The 17,881-nt window shown below is 38.9% G+C and overlaps 1 long non-coding RNA gene across 1 annotated transcript; it reads left to right on the top strand.

Annotated features, from left to right (window-relative positions):
• The first annotated feature begins 2,808 nt into the window (after positions 1–2,808).
• On the top strand, positions 2,809–3,627 carry LOC118405324. Its single transcript, XR_004829883.1, has 3 exons — positions 2,809–2,949; positions 3,145–3,276; positions 3,425–3,627. It is a non-coding gene; the product is annotated as an uncharacterized LOC118405324 (long non-coding RNA).
• Positions 3,628–17,881: the final 14,254 nt, after the last annotated feature.

The following is a 17,881-nucleotide window of genomic DNA, read 5'->3' as shown; positions in this document are numbered from 1 at the left end:
CCAGTCCCATGAGTGGCCGCTATAGACAGGTTTGACTGTACATGTGTCTTAGAAATCAAATGCTTGTCTGCTTCGAAAGAGTTAACACCACTTGAAACCGTTGAACAAAAACAATCACATTTCACCCTCAAGCTGTCTATTAATGTACCCCGTGCTGAAAGAATCGCATCCATATTTCTATCAGGTACATATGCAAATGGCTGGCTTAGGATGTAAGTGGGGACATTTTGTATTCTTCACAAATCCAGACTGCCCAGTTTTGATCATCAGGGTAGAGTTTGACGAACGAAGAGAGGTGGCTTCAGACAAAAGAGAAGCTGTTGGAGTTTCACGCGAAATACCTTGTACCAGCTCTGGTGTTACAGAAGTTTGGTAAAAACTTGCATATGTTTTAGTTGCCATATACAATATCAACTACTGATTAGTGGAAAGAGACTCTTAACCAGTTGATACTATAAATATCAACAAACTAAATCCAACACAGCAGCCCATTAAGTTAAGACACGTTTCCTGCCCAAGGCGTACAGTCCTGTACAAACACCCATACATTGGGCACCATTCACGCTATTACTATATATATTGAGCATGAGACAGAAGCCGCCAAACTGTACTCTGGCAATAATTTCGACATGTCTGGATTTGTCATTAACCCATCCGCCCACACCTGGAAGCATCACCTGACAGGAAAGTCTATGAACCACACCCTAAAACCCCACGTGGTCTGCTTGACATAAAATGTCCAGATAAAGATAGCTTTTGTACATGACCCTACCTAAAGAAACAGAACAATGGAACCTACAAACTAAATGCCACCGACAGCCATTACTATCAGGTGATGGGGCAGATGGGCCTGACAGGGGAAAAGTGATGCGATTTTCTGGTGAAGTGTAGGAACGACTTTTATTTGGAGCGCATTGCGTTTGTCGAAGATCAGTGGCACACCATAAAACTGCCCTAGATGCTTTTTCATTCCATTACTTTCTGCTGCAGATGTGCAGACGTGTAAAGTACGTGTTAAAACATAAAGTTAAATATAACCTCCATGACATTTCATGGAGGTAATCACCAAAAGCTTAAGTTGGGTTAGATAAACCTATACATTCCGAAAGGAAGAAAGAAAAGGTTATTTAAAACTATGGAATTGTAATATATCTAATTAGCATACGACTTAAATGCTCACTTCTATGTAACTGACATGTCACAAAGCGATTCCTGCCATTTAAAAATGAGTTAGTGTAGTCTTTTGCCGTTGAATATGCAAATAATTGTTAATTGTATAACCAATATGAAGTCATCAACCACCCTTTCTAAATAACATATGCTGTAGCTATTACAGCTCTGCCTTTAATTTCTGCCATTCAAATGATAGTTGGCCCTACGCTTCAAACTAACAGAACAGCCCTCCACAACTGCATAAATTGCTTTATCCATGTACATATAGTAACGAAGCTGACAATCAGGGATGACACAAAACTCAACAGTTCTTAATGACTGAATTGAAACATTACCTTTATCGTATATTTATACTGTAAGAAACTTAGAACAGGTTATGGGTGACAAAGCATACGCGGTGGCTTCTGACCCAATTTCCATACCAATAATATTTAATACAGTGCTGTAAGAATATGATATCAACAATGACTAATGAATCATTTTCTACATCTTCTCATCAATAAATGCTACCAATGACAAATGAAGAGGAGACGGTGATGAAATATACACAGTACAGGCTCCAAGCCGGTCATCCAATTGATTGAACCACTGTGCTTTCCATCACAACAACCGTGCGCAGGAAGTATTCTGAGGAAAACGGCGTCGAGCCGAAATTCGACCCAAAGAAAGGCCCATCTAACAACTGGTGGTTACTGTTGTAAACGAAAATCTGTAGTTTATACCTCTAACTTGTTTTCTCAGACCTGTCCAGACACTGCGGAAATGAGGCCTCGGCGGGTGTCCAGGCGCCCGTCGTGGCTGGCAGACTATCAATATGAGGTATGTACATATAACTTTATTGGAAACACATCGATGCACTTTGTACAAATTGTATTTTGTGCTTCCCTTGCATCATCTTGTTTAAAAAAATGCACATTTTTTATCGTCAGGAAGAAGACTGAGATAAAAGACTGAGAAGAGCCCGGTCCGGCGTAAAGTTCAAATGGTAATTATTGAATCGTAAATTATATAATATCGATTAATTCAAAGCAAAAGTCATTTTCATACAGCACACTGATGCCACAAAGATACCACCATTGCACGGCTACACATCGATGTTGCGGCCGCACGGGAGTCAGAAAACGGCTTACCCAACCGGTGGTGGCACGCCTTTGAGAGGATCGACAGAGTCGGGCGAAACAAAGAGGAGGTGTTCCTGAAAGTCACCGTTGACATTGGCGGTGTTACAAGTGAGGCTACAAAGAGCCAAGGTAAGATGAGTAATTGTACGTTGTAGAATTAATTGGCCTTATAGAATGCTGAGGTATGTCCAGAAAAGGGGTAAATGTACGAAGTTAGTGTGTACGAACTTGTGCGAAGTTAAAGGTAGATATAGACCGTAATCGGTAAACTTCGGAAGTTTTAAGTGACGTCATCTAACTTTGTACAGGTAGGCAGGGTTGGTGTACGATGTACCATGTACGATGTACGAACTTAAAAAATCTAACTTAGTACATTTAGATTCTCTTGTAATTTACTGCCTAAATACACGTTATATTAAAATTGCATCGCAATAAATGTACTTTTCTTTTTTATTCATAGTTCTGTTCAAGTATTTGGATCAAGAAGGCCACTTGACAGAAGAAGATTGGAAGAAGCGCATCTACTGTATACCTGTCTGAAGATCAGCAAAGAATACAGTCTAAAAGAAGGACCAGCAAATCTACAGCTCTACAAACTTGATGTGCGAGAAGATATCGCCAGATTTTCACGAATCCTTTGTGAAAAAATGGTCGGGTAAGTAGTGTTTATGTATCTGACCATAAACGTTCGAAAGTAATCTTTATAGATATCTAAAGCTATTTACTCTTATAACAAATATATGTGAAATTCCTCCAGTAATATTCATACACAAATTGCGATTATTAAGTAGTATAATAATTTTAGATGAAGTGAGTTTAACGTGTAAATTCTATTTGTTGTCCGATTTAGAGCATCGCTGTGCGATCCCTGGATGTTCCTTTTGCATCGTGATTGACGGAAATGCAAAAAACCACCGTCAGGTGTGTGGGGTAAAAGAAGGAACGATAGAATTCCCCGGATTGCCAGGAAGCATTAAGACCGGTAAGTTTTAAACAGATTAAGTTTCCTTCTTCACAAAGAAAAATATTTTAAAAATCGTCAAAACACTTAGTCTTCTGTTGAAATGTTGTTTATTTGTTATTCTTTTATCGCAGAGTTGATAAATGTTAAATCATGCTTTTTTTATCAGGCTGCATCAATACACCCGCAAAGGGATCTCGCTTTTGCAAAAGCTGCAAAGAGTTTGTCTGCGAGAGGAAAAACGCAAAAGATGAAGACACTAGCTCATATGAACCAGGCACAAACAACAAAGATCCATATATGATTGATGAAATCATAGAGATGAAAGAAATGAGGACGATGAAACTGTACAAAGTTAGTTCTTATCATTTTTTTTGTAGATGTAATTTAAATTTATGAAAATATTATAATTTTGTTATATATCGTAACAGTTAAAGCAAAATCATAACAATTCTGATAATAGCAAAATCATGTTTATGAATGTTACGTCTAAAAAGTACCTTACGCTCTACACGGTATTTAGGGTGTTCTGGGATTAATGGGAGGGCAGTTTCTGGGTTGGGGTGGCCAAGCCTACCCATATCAGGGTATGACAGGTCAGCACAGATGGTCGGAGCAGGGGCACCACTCGGAAGTCCGTCCCAAGATTACTTACGTACACGTGAGCCGAGGAGAGACTGAGAGGTGTTTGGGTGGAGGCATTTTGGCATGTAGTGATAGATTTGCATGCTTTTAATCTTGAAGTCGTAACCTTGTCTCTTTATATATGTTCCTTTAAGCTCTTGAGGGCAACGTCAAGTAGAGAAACACGTCCTCGTCAAAAATGAGCGCTCGGGGGGTTTGATGACTTTGTTCAGTCCAAAAGAGGAAAAACCCAACACGGAAAAGCTGAAGAGGGACTTGAATGTATTGCGGTCCAACAAGCATGACACATGCCTTAGGCAACTGTTAGATTCATCAACAGACATGGCAAGCGAGGGCGATGATCGTGACCAGGTTCCACAGCTGACCTCAGAAGAGCTCGTACGTATATACTATTAGGAAGCTGCAGCTAGTGCCGAAAGAATAGTTAAACTAAACGGTGTCAAAACTAGTGTCTTAGAAATCGAATTCTAGTCTGCCCAGAGAGACACCAATAAGCCCATTTGTATTTACCAGTACACATGCGAGGAACCCTTAGCACCGAAATAAGTGAGATAAACAAGACGAGTTCGACAGGGCAGTGTGTGTCCATGTTCAATGTTCAAAATGTCCAGATTTTTAGCCTCTACACGGCGTTAACGGCAGCCACCCGCCTGGTCTAAATAGGGTTAACATCAACAACTGTACAACCTTGCCACCAATTGTACACAATGCCTGACAAACTAATTTGCTGAAGACACGGTCCACATCCTGGATATCTAGAATACGTGTTCCTGCTCGGGCCGTGTTGCAGATCCCAGTATGTGGACTAGACCTTGTATGGGATATATAGGGACGACACCTCAATGCTTTTGAATCGTAACTAGAATTTATCGTGTTAGTGTAAACTTCGAAATATATTCACTGATCATTTGTTCCGTAATATCAGGGGTTGAATTAATTCTACATAGACCTCGTGCGCGAGGATACAAAGATGACTTGTAAAATAGCATGCAAGATAGTCTCTGCTATCAAAAACATAAAGTCCCACTACAAAGTGCACATTCTGGATGAACGCCTTTGTTTATTTAGGTTGCGACCTGCTATGGCCGCTGTCGGAGAAATCTCTTATGGCATACGTAGGACAGGTCGGAGCTATCGCGTTTGTTTTTCACTTTTAGACGTAGACTCTTGGAACCTTTCATCAAGATGAGCAAGCGGAGAAGGCGGTGGGAAGTGTGAAAGCAACTACAGAAGTTTGATTCAGCAAAACGCAGGAGGTATAGATGACAATAGTCTTTTGAAAATGGAAATAATTGCCTGAGTCAGAACACAGTTCACATAGCTTTACTTTAGAAATTGTAAGCAGTCTTTTAGAGGAAAAAAACAAGTCACTATCGCGTGTTTTTGCAGAGAATTTTAATCAACGTGTATTACTTGGCTAAAAACATCTAAAAGTCTGTTACTACCACGTTTCAGTGTCATTTTAAAATCACCTTTGGGAAGCACTAACGAAAGTACTAGAAGCCAGGTTTGATGGAAAGAAAATGACGGCAGAGAAGCAAAAGATAAACAGATATTCTATATAAGGTACCCGATCAACCAAAAAAGAATTGGGAGGCTACAGACGTGGCTTAGTTTCAGCCAATAGTAAAGACGCAGTGCTTTGAAACGTGGCAAGATGCATGACATTATTAATCAAATAAAAGCCACTGTTATGTAAATGTTCTAAACACATTCAGGCACATGTCACTATTTATTCAAAATACACAACAAAAATGAAAGTTGAAAACAGTCATGGGCAGAATTTTACTGTTCCAGGAAGAACTCCAGGGCTGAAGAACCATTTCCCTTACAAGAAGCTAGATGCAGGCAAGATAACCGTCCATGGCCTACCTCCAGATTTTACAATCTGGCCAGAAAAAAAGACAAACATCTACAAACAGTGTTGCGGAACATAGCTAAGATATCTAGTCATGGTAATCATCAAGCAGATGACAGTTCAATTGAACAGTAGAAGAAGGCTTTAGTAGTAGTACTGTATAATCAGTCCTAAGTCCAGTCCACTGCTTTTGTTTCGGTTTAGTCTTTTTGGGAGGCTTTTTTTTTTCTATGAAATATTTTGTTGTAAAGTTTACAAATTTTGTAAATGTTATGATGTCAATTTCATAACATTGATGTATTAATGCTAAGGTACAAGGCAGCACAATTATGTTAAAGTGCTAGAAGATATGCACAATGTTATATATTAGCATTCCATACATGTACTAGCATTCAGGTCTCTTTATCACACAAGGGTTTCAAATCATATTTGTAATAAGTTTAAAGTATTTTGGATAAAATCTTATCACAATCGTTATTAACGTTGCATAAAATTGAACATGACATTGTGGAACAATTTTGATTTGTTTGAATATTTTTGAAGCATTTGAAAAGTGATGGTACCAAAATCTCTTCATTTAGAACGAAAATCAAAATAATTTGTGTAATTATGTGTGAAACTGTTACAAGAAATGTAATTAATGGTAGAATGCCTTTATTATTGCTGGTATTTAGAAACAAGTAGAAGTATCCTATTCCACACCATATATGAAGATGAACAAAATTGGCACTTTTTAAAAAGTTGAAATGGAGAGCAAAATATTTCAAAGGTATCAAGACATATAATTGGTGTGAAGATGAGATGACTAGAAGATGAGAATAACTCTACCACAATATTTGAATGGAATGTGCGACATCCAATAGCAGGCAAAGTGCTACGTCATCGGTACATTGTACACATAATGTGAAAAAATCAAGAGTGGATCTAAAACCTCAAAGCCTGGAAGGCCAAGAGTTTTGTACAAAGAATCAGTGTTGCCAGTGACTGTCCACGACCACGATTACATTGAAACCAGAATGGGGAGTCAGGGGCATGTTATGTGGTAAATTCCACTTTTCATGCAGTGACATGAGATTTGAAAGGAACGGTCGCAAGTGTAGATGTTAATGCTGCCAGATTTAACATAAAAAGAGAAGCAAGAATGATTTTCAGTTGTGACAGATTGGCCGAGGAAGCTAAAATGCAAACACTGAATACGATGGGAAGTGAATGTGAAAACATTACAACAAGGAAGAATGGACTTTTGTTATGGAAATCTAGTGCATGCTCGTCACCAAAGTTCTGAATTGCATCAACGAGGATGACAACATTCTGGCGTTACAGGTAAAACAACAGAGACTGCCCACCAGAAAAGGCACAAGGCATTCCAGCTGTATTCCCCCTAAAATTTCGTATTTTGTACTTCAGTGTTGCTTCAGATGGGGGTTGTTCAGGCTGTGACGAAGGAGAATCAGCTGATGGTCCAGCACTAGTCACTAAACCAAGTACTGCTGAGACACTTCCGGCACCATCAGCTAATCATGACTATGCTTCCATGCGTCTTCTTCCGTAGACACAACTTGCATCTGCGCAGGCTGTAGGAGCAGGTTAAAGAGCTGGAACAGCACAAGTTTTTCCTTCATAGATTTTCCTGTGATTCCAAGTGATTAGTTTTTACATTGGTTTTAAAAATTATGAAACATTGGTAAGTGGGTTTACATCTTCACAACCTTCAGCAAATACTATGACCAGGTGGACTCAGATGCAGGAACATTTATCTAATATGAACAATGTAAGAATCTCGTCTTACGTAAGAATCTTTAGGTCTTCACCTTATTGACCAGTTTTTCATGTTTTTGTGCCGTATGAGACAGGGTTTTGAGTGTCCCAGTCATCTGTTAGTAGTTGTTAATCACCTAGGTAAATTATTTGTACTTCATGTTTGGCAGTTTAGCAATTTGGTCTTCTCGGAGTGTTGTTAATAAAAATATGCCAGAATGTTTTCGTAAAACCTACCCAAAGACAAGAGTTATACTTGACTGTACAGCGCTAAAGGTACAGACACCAATGTCTAAGGTACAAAATTCTGAGACAAAACTATAAAAGCCAAACAGCATTTAAGGGTCTAATCGGAATAACACCATGTGGGGTCCTGTCTTTTGTTCGCACACTGTATACGGGTTGTATATCTGATAAGAAAACCATATCTAGATCAGGATTAGTTGATCTGATTGAGCCTAATGATTCAGTAATGGCTAATAAGGGGCTACTGATGCAGGACCTACTGGACAATAAACAGGCAACTTTATGATCCCTATATTCCCTGGCAAGAAAGGAAAGTTCTCGGCCAGTTATTAATAAGTAAGTCAGACTCATGAAATATCTAGTTAAAGAATACATGTTGAGAGGGCTGTCAGGCGGGTAAAGGAATACCCCATTTTTGATGGAGTAGTCCCAATTTCACTAGTCTTGCTTTATCAATCAGTGCGTGACTCTGACGACGGCAATGATGACGATATCCTGCGGTGTCTTGCCCAGCTAGAGACATAAGACAAGTCGTCGACGCGTCCGGCACAGCTTAAACGCAGGGATCGTCAACTATACGCAGACTGTAGTAACGCTCAAAAATCGTTGAGACCTTCAAGACCGTCAGATCTCGGTCGTACTACTTGTACCCCACAGTAAAACTTGCGTGCCAGTCTACAGCCCTGGAAGCAGCCAGATGACGTGCATTATAGCTGACTCCATGACCAAAGACGTAACCCCAGGCTAATGTTAAGAAGCACCTGGAAAGTGGTAATGTGCAAACGTAAAAAAAAGGCAGAAAAAAAAGAAATAATGGGCCAACAAGTGGAGAAATGCATGTAATAAAGAAAAGGTTAGAAGCATCAGTGTCGAAACAAAGGGAACTGGAGTTGCAGCACAGCAAGGACTAATAATGGAAACTGGAACGAGCGCTCTAAAACCCATTACATGTACTAAATCGCTCATTAACTGGCGTCACCACCAAAAGGTTTTAATGTGCAGCTCCGCAGACGGGTAGCAGAAGCGAACATAGGAGGAAACTACTACCTGGATGGTACCCAGGCTTCATTCTCCTCGTAGGAACCAATAACCTTCATGAGGACATGACTCCTTCATGGCACACAAATCGACACGGGGCATTCGGCCGTCGCCTATCCCAAAGACTCAGGAACCAGCCACTTCCAGTTGAAGCTGACGGCATCTGCTGCTATAGAGTGTCTCGCGTGCTATATATGGAACAGGAGAGTTACCTCGAGCACCTACATCACAGTAGGCCTAGAAGAACTACTATGACACGACGGACAAAGAACACATAGATCTTATAAAATGACGCAATCGTGGGTGACATCTACTCCAGTCTACTCCGTCATGCTGTGCAGCCCGGGCGTTATGTCATTCATGTTATTACAGTAACTTCAATAATGGTATTCATTCAATCAATATTATTACATGTATTGGATATAACTGCTGATAATCAGTTAGGTATACTTGTATTTAGAGAGTATATGTAAAGTAGTGATCTGTTCCACAGGGCACATGCCCAGCATAACAAGCCTGTGCCACCGGGTGACATTCAAGTCAAATCGTGGCCTGACATACTGTAATCTGCGGTTCCACTATGATTCCTAGATACGTTCTTTGTCGTTGACGCTGAAAGTTAAATTCAGCCTTGGGGATAGCACTGCCTGCTCGAGAGTTTTTAAGGACGTGTCTGTTAATACCATAAAATGTATTCGAGTTGAACGTCGTTACTTTGAACGTCTTATTCCTTCCTCAGACATCAGAGGGAATACACGTGCTGTGACGTCTGGCATTAGCGAGACAACTCGAGGTGCTTACAAGACTCATGGACCCCACTGTGAGTAGACTTCGTTACGTATATAATGAACACTTTCTTCTCATACGATCTGACATTCTTTGGCAGCTAACGTAAGAAATACCAAGACACAATTATTAATTGTCGTAAGGAGGCAATGAACTCCCTTCCATTCACTATGAATGGGGGGAGGGTTGAGTGTGAAAATTCAAACTCATTTGTGTGATTGTCAGCGATGACCTGATGAACGGAGCTCGACGAGCACATCCCACTGACGACTTCAAATTGTATACAGCTGTTTTGGTCACCAACATGAACGTCATGGACTGCTACATCGGAAATCACGTGCACACATTCCAAAATATATCATTAGAAAGCGTTTTTTGACTAAGGAAGGTAGAGTTTAACTGGTCGTCGTCTTAGATTCAAAGTTATCTGACAAGAGAAAAACGCGAAAGCTCTACCTACCACGTCGAGGCTATTCACCGTCGTGTGCACAAGTCGCTGTCTAAGTATCTTCTTTTCAAGATGTTGGTACAATAGGGGCGTACAGTTCCGTGCATTTGGCAGCTGTTAGATGGGGTTGGCGAATCAATCGCACGTTTAGAACAACACTTCGTGATCACGCCCATCCAGGTGGTGAAGCGGCTTATCGGCTGCTGCAAATTGACCAACAGGCAGACTCTTACCAGCGCTGCCAGCAGTCCCCGGAATTTTGTCGGAACGTCGGAAGATGACTTCACTTGGCAAAAAATGAAGACCCCAGCCCCTTCGTGTCACCTACGCTACCAAGACGAACATTCCTATCTGAAGATGGAGGACTCAAACAGCAGGAAATTTAAATAGAGTAAAAAAATCACTCCTAACGTTTGGTCTAAATTCATCTTTGTTCAGAGAGTCTACTTCGTCAAAAATGACGTACTTGGACTACCTGACACGGACAAAACAGCAGCCATGGTAGCCCTGGCGCAGTATGGTGTCAGCATAAAGGAGTGTGCTGGAACTCTCGTCGATAGGTAAGAGGAAATTTTAAAATTATTTCAATGCATGTAGAATTTTGATAGTATTGATCATCTTTGCGATAGTATCTGTTTCTAGAAGTAATGTCCATTATACGTTACTCTTACAAATAGATAGTTAAGATGACCAGCCACTTAAAGACAGGAAACATTTGTTTATCTGATATTATTATTTGCCATTGCTGTTTTGCTCTAAAATTTGTTTTGTTTAGTGTTAGTGTTGTCTTCTAAAAACATAAAGCCTTGATGAGATGACAAAGTGTTTCTTGTAAATGAATCCTGAAACAAAAAATAGATATGGCAACAATTAACGTTGGCGTTAGTGAGTGACAAATATTTTTCACAGCGAAGCAGAAAGAGACATGCAGAAGTCAATTGAGGCCGAAATACTCTCGGGGTAGAAAAGTTCGACGCTGCTACACTGCTGTCACCGCCTTGCGATGACGACTTTGCTCCGACCACCAATAAAAGACGTTCACTTTAAACAGTCTATTTGTTTATGTAAAGGGGCGTGGACTTGCGGGCAGAAACTGTGCCTTACTACCGTACCAAACGATGCAATTATTGTACAATTAGTTATATTTGAATAGAGCCTAAAAAATTGTACAAACATTAACCGATTTGATATGTTGATGTACTTAATATCATTGGAATAAGTCAATGTTTTCTTGACTGTAGACGCGTCTTAAAGTTAACATAAGAAATGGACATTGCTGGACATAATTTGTAAAAGGGGTAATTACATGTATTATACTGTTAAAAAAACCTAGTGGAAGAGGTGAATGCTTGCGCAACAAAGTAGGTAACACAGAAGTAGTAATAAAAGTTAAGCAGATGAGAGCACACATCGAATACTCTTACTCTTTACCTAATACCAAGTGCAAACACTTTTGATCAACGATAAGAAAAAGTTACTATCATAGTAAGAGTGCACTGTTTTTGTGTGCATTGTTTAAGCAAATATTGATTTATCGCCTAGGGGAAGCAGGAGCAAGAGAAGGAGAAGGATGACAAGGCCAGCCTCTTGATGACGGTATTAAAAAGACCAAGCACCCATTGGAAACAGAATGGAGTGTATGGTATATCGGACCGAACATCAAACAGTCATGGTCCTAACGGTTACAGATTATTAATAGCTTTAGCTCCATTACAGATTTCTGGTGTACATATAACTATCATAGTCTACCATTCGTTCTGCCACAATGTTCGCGGGGGGGGGGATCGTTAGCAACACTGGCAGTGGGCGGAAAATTGAAATAAGGACAACACACACAAAAGTATGTCAGGACAATTCTAGAACTGCCTCGCTTCAAGAGAATAATGTCCTTCACACAAACACACACAACAAAAGATTGTCACTGTAGATCCTGTAAAATCCAAGTCACTATACCTTTGCATATTTGGGGAATTGTCCTTAAAGAGAACAGCCATTAAAGATACATTTGCATAATCTATAATACCGAGACAGTACTCATAGTCATAAACATACAATGGTGAGACACGTACTTTTTACAGTTAATCTCATATTTATTATATACCGTATATGGAAAAGTTTGTGTTCTTGCAATGTATGCTTCTCCACGTAAATACTGTGTATATACCTGGTAAATTTGTATAAAGTAATTACGTACATAAAGAAATCAAATATATTCTGGAAGATTGTATTTTTTAATAATGTCAGTTGACACATTGTGTACTTTTAAATCTATATACGTGTACTATTATTGGGACAGTATAAAGTCCAACAGTCGTGATTGTAAGACATTCAAACTGAGCGAATGAACCAATCAAAAGTTTTGTCGTTTCAGTTACATTGCTATAAGATTTGAAATCTACTACTACAATCAAACCACTGCCTTCTTGTTGCAATCTGTTGAACTTGTACTGAATAAAGTTTGAAAGTTAAGCAAGTTTGGTGTGTCTTGCTTTTTTTATTTGTATGGTCAATAAAACCCTTTAAAATGATAAACAGTTGTGAAACTTCCACGTTTGAAAAGACTGATAGAACATTCATTTGTACAGTCCATTTTACATTTGCTTCTTTCTAGTCTTACCTTACTTTTCAATAGTAAGTACATCTGTACATGCATTTGTAAAGGTGGAATTTTTCTCTACAGCTACTTGTAACTTTTCAAAGTATGACGAAATGGGAGTTATTTTTCCCACAACAGATTTGGATTTAGTGCAACTTAACAACCTGTCAATATTTTTCATACCTTTTGAATTTAATGGAAACAGCATGATGTAGTGAACCCTGTCAAAGTTCCGGGACTATGGCTACAGTCAGAGCTCGAGTGAAACATAAGTGGGCGAGATGACCAAAAAGGCAGGCAAATGAATGATTATCTTTAGAATATGAAAAAGAAGATTTTGGTCTCCCACTGTCTGGTGTAGTTCCAGTTTACTGAAGGTTCACTGAGATTTACCGCCCAGGATACAAACAAACTTGACAAACTGGAGCAGGTTTGGAGAAAACTACGGAGCGTGCAACAATTTAGGGAGTAAACCTTTATAAAGTTTTGAACACTGTCTAAACTTATTGAATATGTTTAACATAGCATTGAATAGCAACACACGTGTCCCAGCAGAAGGGAATGCATGATCATCAGCATCTGTCTTCCATGTTTAATAATAAAAAGAAATAAGAACTTTTCGACTATTATGGAGAAATTACTTGTACTATTAGGAAGCCTATGTTAAAGAGTAAGACTGGCACATATTTTTTTCATTCTGCAAAGAATGCAACAAGTATAAGAAAATAAAGATTATCAGGTAAAATTGACCTTTTTAGCCTACATTTCAGTGGAGTGTAAAATTCTGTTTTGTTCGACAGTAAAATGGCTATATGCCAGCTTTGCCACCAAAGTCCCTTGTTGACTACAGATGCCGAAACTGCGAGATATGGGCTGTGACCAATGCACATTCTGAACAACGCAAAACGTTATGCGAATTCCTCCACATTTGAAGAGCGTTGAAGAAACGGGGGGCTTCGGCACATGATGGCCTACTTACAATGTTATCAAAGGTTGCTGCAGCAAGAGACGTTAAACCGAAAAGTGAGTGAGTGAGTGAGTGAAGAGAGACATTAGAGAAGTTATGCCTGTGTGTCTTGACCGTCAATATATATATCGTGGCTTTCATTGTTGCTTTCGTTTTACTGCACAAACTACAATATATGAGGCCGTTCTCAGCTAAAATGGTGCACATTAGAAATTGTTGAATAAGCTCTTTTAATTCCCAGATGTACATTCTGCTGAGCAACAAGCCAACTTATTAAATAACAAACCATCTGATAGAATAAGTGGCTATTCATATAATATCATCTTGTCCAATATATAACACATAATCGGTAGGATTTGAACATGAGTTTTTTGTTCAATCATTTTCAGATTGTCCGTGCCAGATATTCCGATCCTGAAGACATATACATTAATGGACCACAGAAGGCGATGAGGACATACATCTAAAACAAGAACTGGAAGGGATTTGTTTCAAAGCCCGCTTTTCCTCCTCTATCTCCAGTAAACTAAAACTGGCACATATTCTCCGAAAGAATGCAACAAATATTACAAACGGAAGAATATTCCGGTACAAATCAATTTTTTTTCTAGTTTTGCTTTTTGACAAAATCAAACTTTGTTATCATGCAACAAAAGGGTGACAGTTTTGAAAGGGGGCAGTGATTCCAGATACCCATTTCAAAGCACAGTTTCCTTTATATCTACTACGCGACAGCAATAGGCCACTCCACTTTGACCTCTTAGTTAGCAATACATTTTTTCAGCTACAAAATCTATTGCACCCTTCAATTGCCCTTATGCAAGTATCGTTTCCGTTTGGTCAGAATTTTCTAGAAAAAGTTTACTTATTCTGAAATGTTCACCTCTTTAAGTACATTAGACTGCCAATTTAACCCTGATCATGACCAAACGAGTCTAATGAAGATCTAGAGTATCCCAAGGATAATAAGGGGAAAAAAGAACGTTTTTAGTTCGAAAAGAAATAACACATCAGAAAATGCCACAGCCTGGACAGGGTAACCCTCATTGGTTCCCACTGATTTTCTTCCCTAATATAAAAATAAGTCATAAATCAAAAGCTACATCTTTTTTTTTTTAGAAATTATTTTCCTTCCTTCCACCTTCAAATACTCAACTAGAGTATGTCATTTTTGAGGGCATGATCCTAATACACGAGGAACCCATAACTTTAGCGTTTAGGTAGACATAAATGCTTCTTCGATTATGCCTTTATCTATTCTTAGACAGTGGATGTACCTTTCTTTGAATCGGACAAACTTACTATTTGATGATCCTAATCGTAATGGTTATAAACCTTAAGATATAAAAAAGACAGTGAAGAGACACATCTATTCCTACATACGAAAAACGTAAATACGTGTAGTAGGTTGACCATATCAAATCAACTTCCACCACCCGTTGGATTTGTTGCGGCAAATATTGTAACATAATCTTCTTGGTCAGAGGTCACGTCATGCCCTTGTCTGAGTACTGCCATATGACACAATATCAGTAACGATTGCGCAGGGGCGAGGTGGGGGCGAGGCCGTCGGACGGGCATTAACATTTCCAGACAAACTGAGCTAACATTATAACCATGATGGGTGTTAAAGTTTGACTTTTATCTTCAGGAGAATGGACCCGCTGTATAACAGATTTGAACTAAACTTCAGAATCTAAATGAAGAGTGAAATCACATATTTTCATTACAAGGAAATGACCACTTGCTAGTTATGCCACCAAACTCATGTCAAAACCACAAGACATGTGCAGCGACCAGCCCACATTCTGAACCATACAAAACGTTTTGCGGAACACCGACACTTCTGGGGAGAGCTGAAGAAAAGAGCGACTTTCTCAACCTTTCGCGACGGGGAGTTATCATGTAATACATAATGATACATTGCTTTAAATGGTAAATCTATCATCTGCGATTAAATTTTTGACTTATGCTATCATTTTGTTCTGAAAGCCATTCAAAGGTCATTGCTAAAAGCAAAATCTCACGGGAGCAAGAATGAGCGACCCAGGCAAGAGAGGTGAAGGGGACGTTGGAGGTTATAGACGCCATAGACAACATTACAATATGCACATGACTTATTATGCCATTTTTCACGAGTTATATAGTGATGTAACGCTATATGTTTTTTTACAAACTGGATACGGTGAGGAAGAAGGAGGCCTATGCTGAGATTACACACCAGCTGCGGTACAGTGGATACGCAAGGACGGAAAAACAGGTGAATCGTAAGATCAGGGACCTGACAGTAAGATCGTCAGATCAGACACAAGATATTACTATTTATGTTTATTATTGACAGGATGGGAATTCACCATAGGCTTTTTCAATGACATGATGATATTAAGTTTGTAATTGTTGGTGTGCTTGACAAACGTTTACTGTAATCCAGCAAGGTGCATATAATAGTGGGGATTTAATTTCTTGCTAGTGGAAAAGTGGAGTGTTCGCGGTGGTTTTCAACGTTTGCAGAAGTGCCATACATTGTAGTCACACACTTTTAGTATACATAGTCTAGCATAGTCATAGTCTGGCAAACTGCTGGCCGCTGAAACTGCCATTTACCAGCTATGTGTTGATCTGTATGTCACTATATCAATTTTAGGAAACAAGGATATGAACATCAAAATTGCGGGAAAGGAGGCGAGATGGAAAAAAATGCACATCCCAGGCAGCTATTAAAGCACAAATGACCGTAATTTTCTCAATATCCAAGGATAAGATATATCGATGGTACTGAAATTTTTATCGAGAAACCTTCCGCCATGCTTGCTCATTCACAAACATACAGCAACTACAAACACCACAACACGTGCAAAGCACTTGTGGGGATTACATTTGTTTCCAGGTTATAGACAGGCAGAGTATCAGACAATACTATAACCAGGCGCTCTGGTCTTTAACCCTCAAGCACCCGACCTATTTTTGCGACTAAAATGACCGAGTGGGGTCCAAACGGACCCCAAAATGTTTTGTTCATAAAATCTCAGTTTCAATTCCTATCGGTGATCATTGTGCATACATTGCTTTGTCAATGTAAGAGGAAGATTTTGACATGATAAGAGGTTGCTAATTCCAAAACTTCCATATCATAGATAGTGTAATGCCAGTCACAATGGCACCACAAGCAGATCAGATATTCACTGTATGCGCATATCTGACAAACTTTTCACCACCTTGTGTAAATGACGACTGAAGCTATTTATCTAGGACGTTTGCTCTTCTATACAGAATTAGTGGCATATGCTTACAGTATACGTAATAAAAGCTCAATATTGTCCATAAGTCATTACCAAGACGCGGCGAGCCACCCAGGTTTAAAATATCTGGGTAATGCCAAATATCATGGACAGGAGTTTGCAAAAGACACATGGACCTTACTCACTAAATCATGCTAAATAGAAAGCATGCGTCTCTCTCTGGAACCGGAATTGTCTATGACCATTTGAACGACAGGAGCTGGTGGAATTTAGTCCACATTTGTATTTACAAATCATTAAATATAGTAAGGATATTGTAAGCCATTTACATTGCTTACATTTTCATGCCATTGACACATAAAATACTATTACATGAGATAATAACAAAGTGGAAAATGTCCTTTTTTATTTCAAAGTCATATGTTGTATTAAACGATTGGTTGATTAATTGGTAGGACTCCCAATCAGCCACAGGGTCCACTTACTGAACGTCCAACATTGTAAATGTTTTTTTTTTTTCATTTCAAAGTGGCATGTTGAATTAATTGATTGATTGATTAATCAATATGATGACATAGTCACATTTAGGTTTAACATTGATTATAAACAACAGGAACATGTCTTTTTTATTTCAAAGTCGTGTGTTGTATTAAACTAAAAATTGATTGATATGACTCCCATTTACAGGGTACACTTGCTGTATATCTAAAATATTGGAAAATGTCTTTTTTATTTCAAAGCTGTATTGAAATATTCATTGATTGATATTAATAGTACTGGTCAGATTTTTTCACCTGGATGCTTTAGTACTAACTGTATGCTATCTAATGCTGTAATTGTGTATGTCATTGTGCATTGTGTTTATGACATTGAAATTAAAGTTTATTAATTATAGTATGAACATAAGTTTTGCTGTTTTTAAAACCGTTTAATTTCTCTTGATTGAAAGACACACGAATGTCAATCACTGTATTCAAGTATGGAGGCTGGAAAACTCGCTGCCGCTGTTAAGTCTGAGTTACAGTTGCTTATGACGTATCATAAT

This window comes from Branchiostoma floridae, chromosome 18 (genome assembly GCF_000003815.2).
Source record: "Branchiostoma floridae strain S238N-H82 chromosome 18, Bfl_VNyyK, whole genome shotgun sequence".
NCBI classification, from domain to species: domain Eukaryota; kingdom Metazoa; phylum Chordata; class Leptocardii; order Amphioxiformes; family Branchiostomatidae; genus Branchiostoma; species Branchiostoma floridae.
The sequence above is the reverse complement of the archived record's forward strand: the minus strand, read 5'-3'. Positions and strand labels throughout refer to the sequence as shown.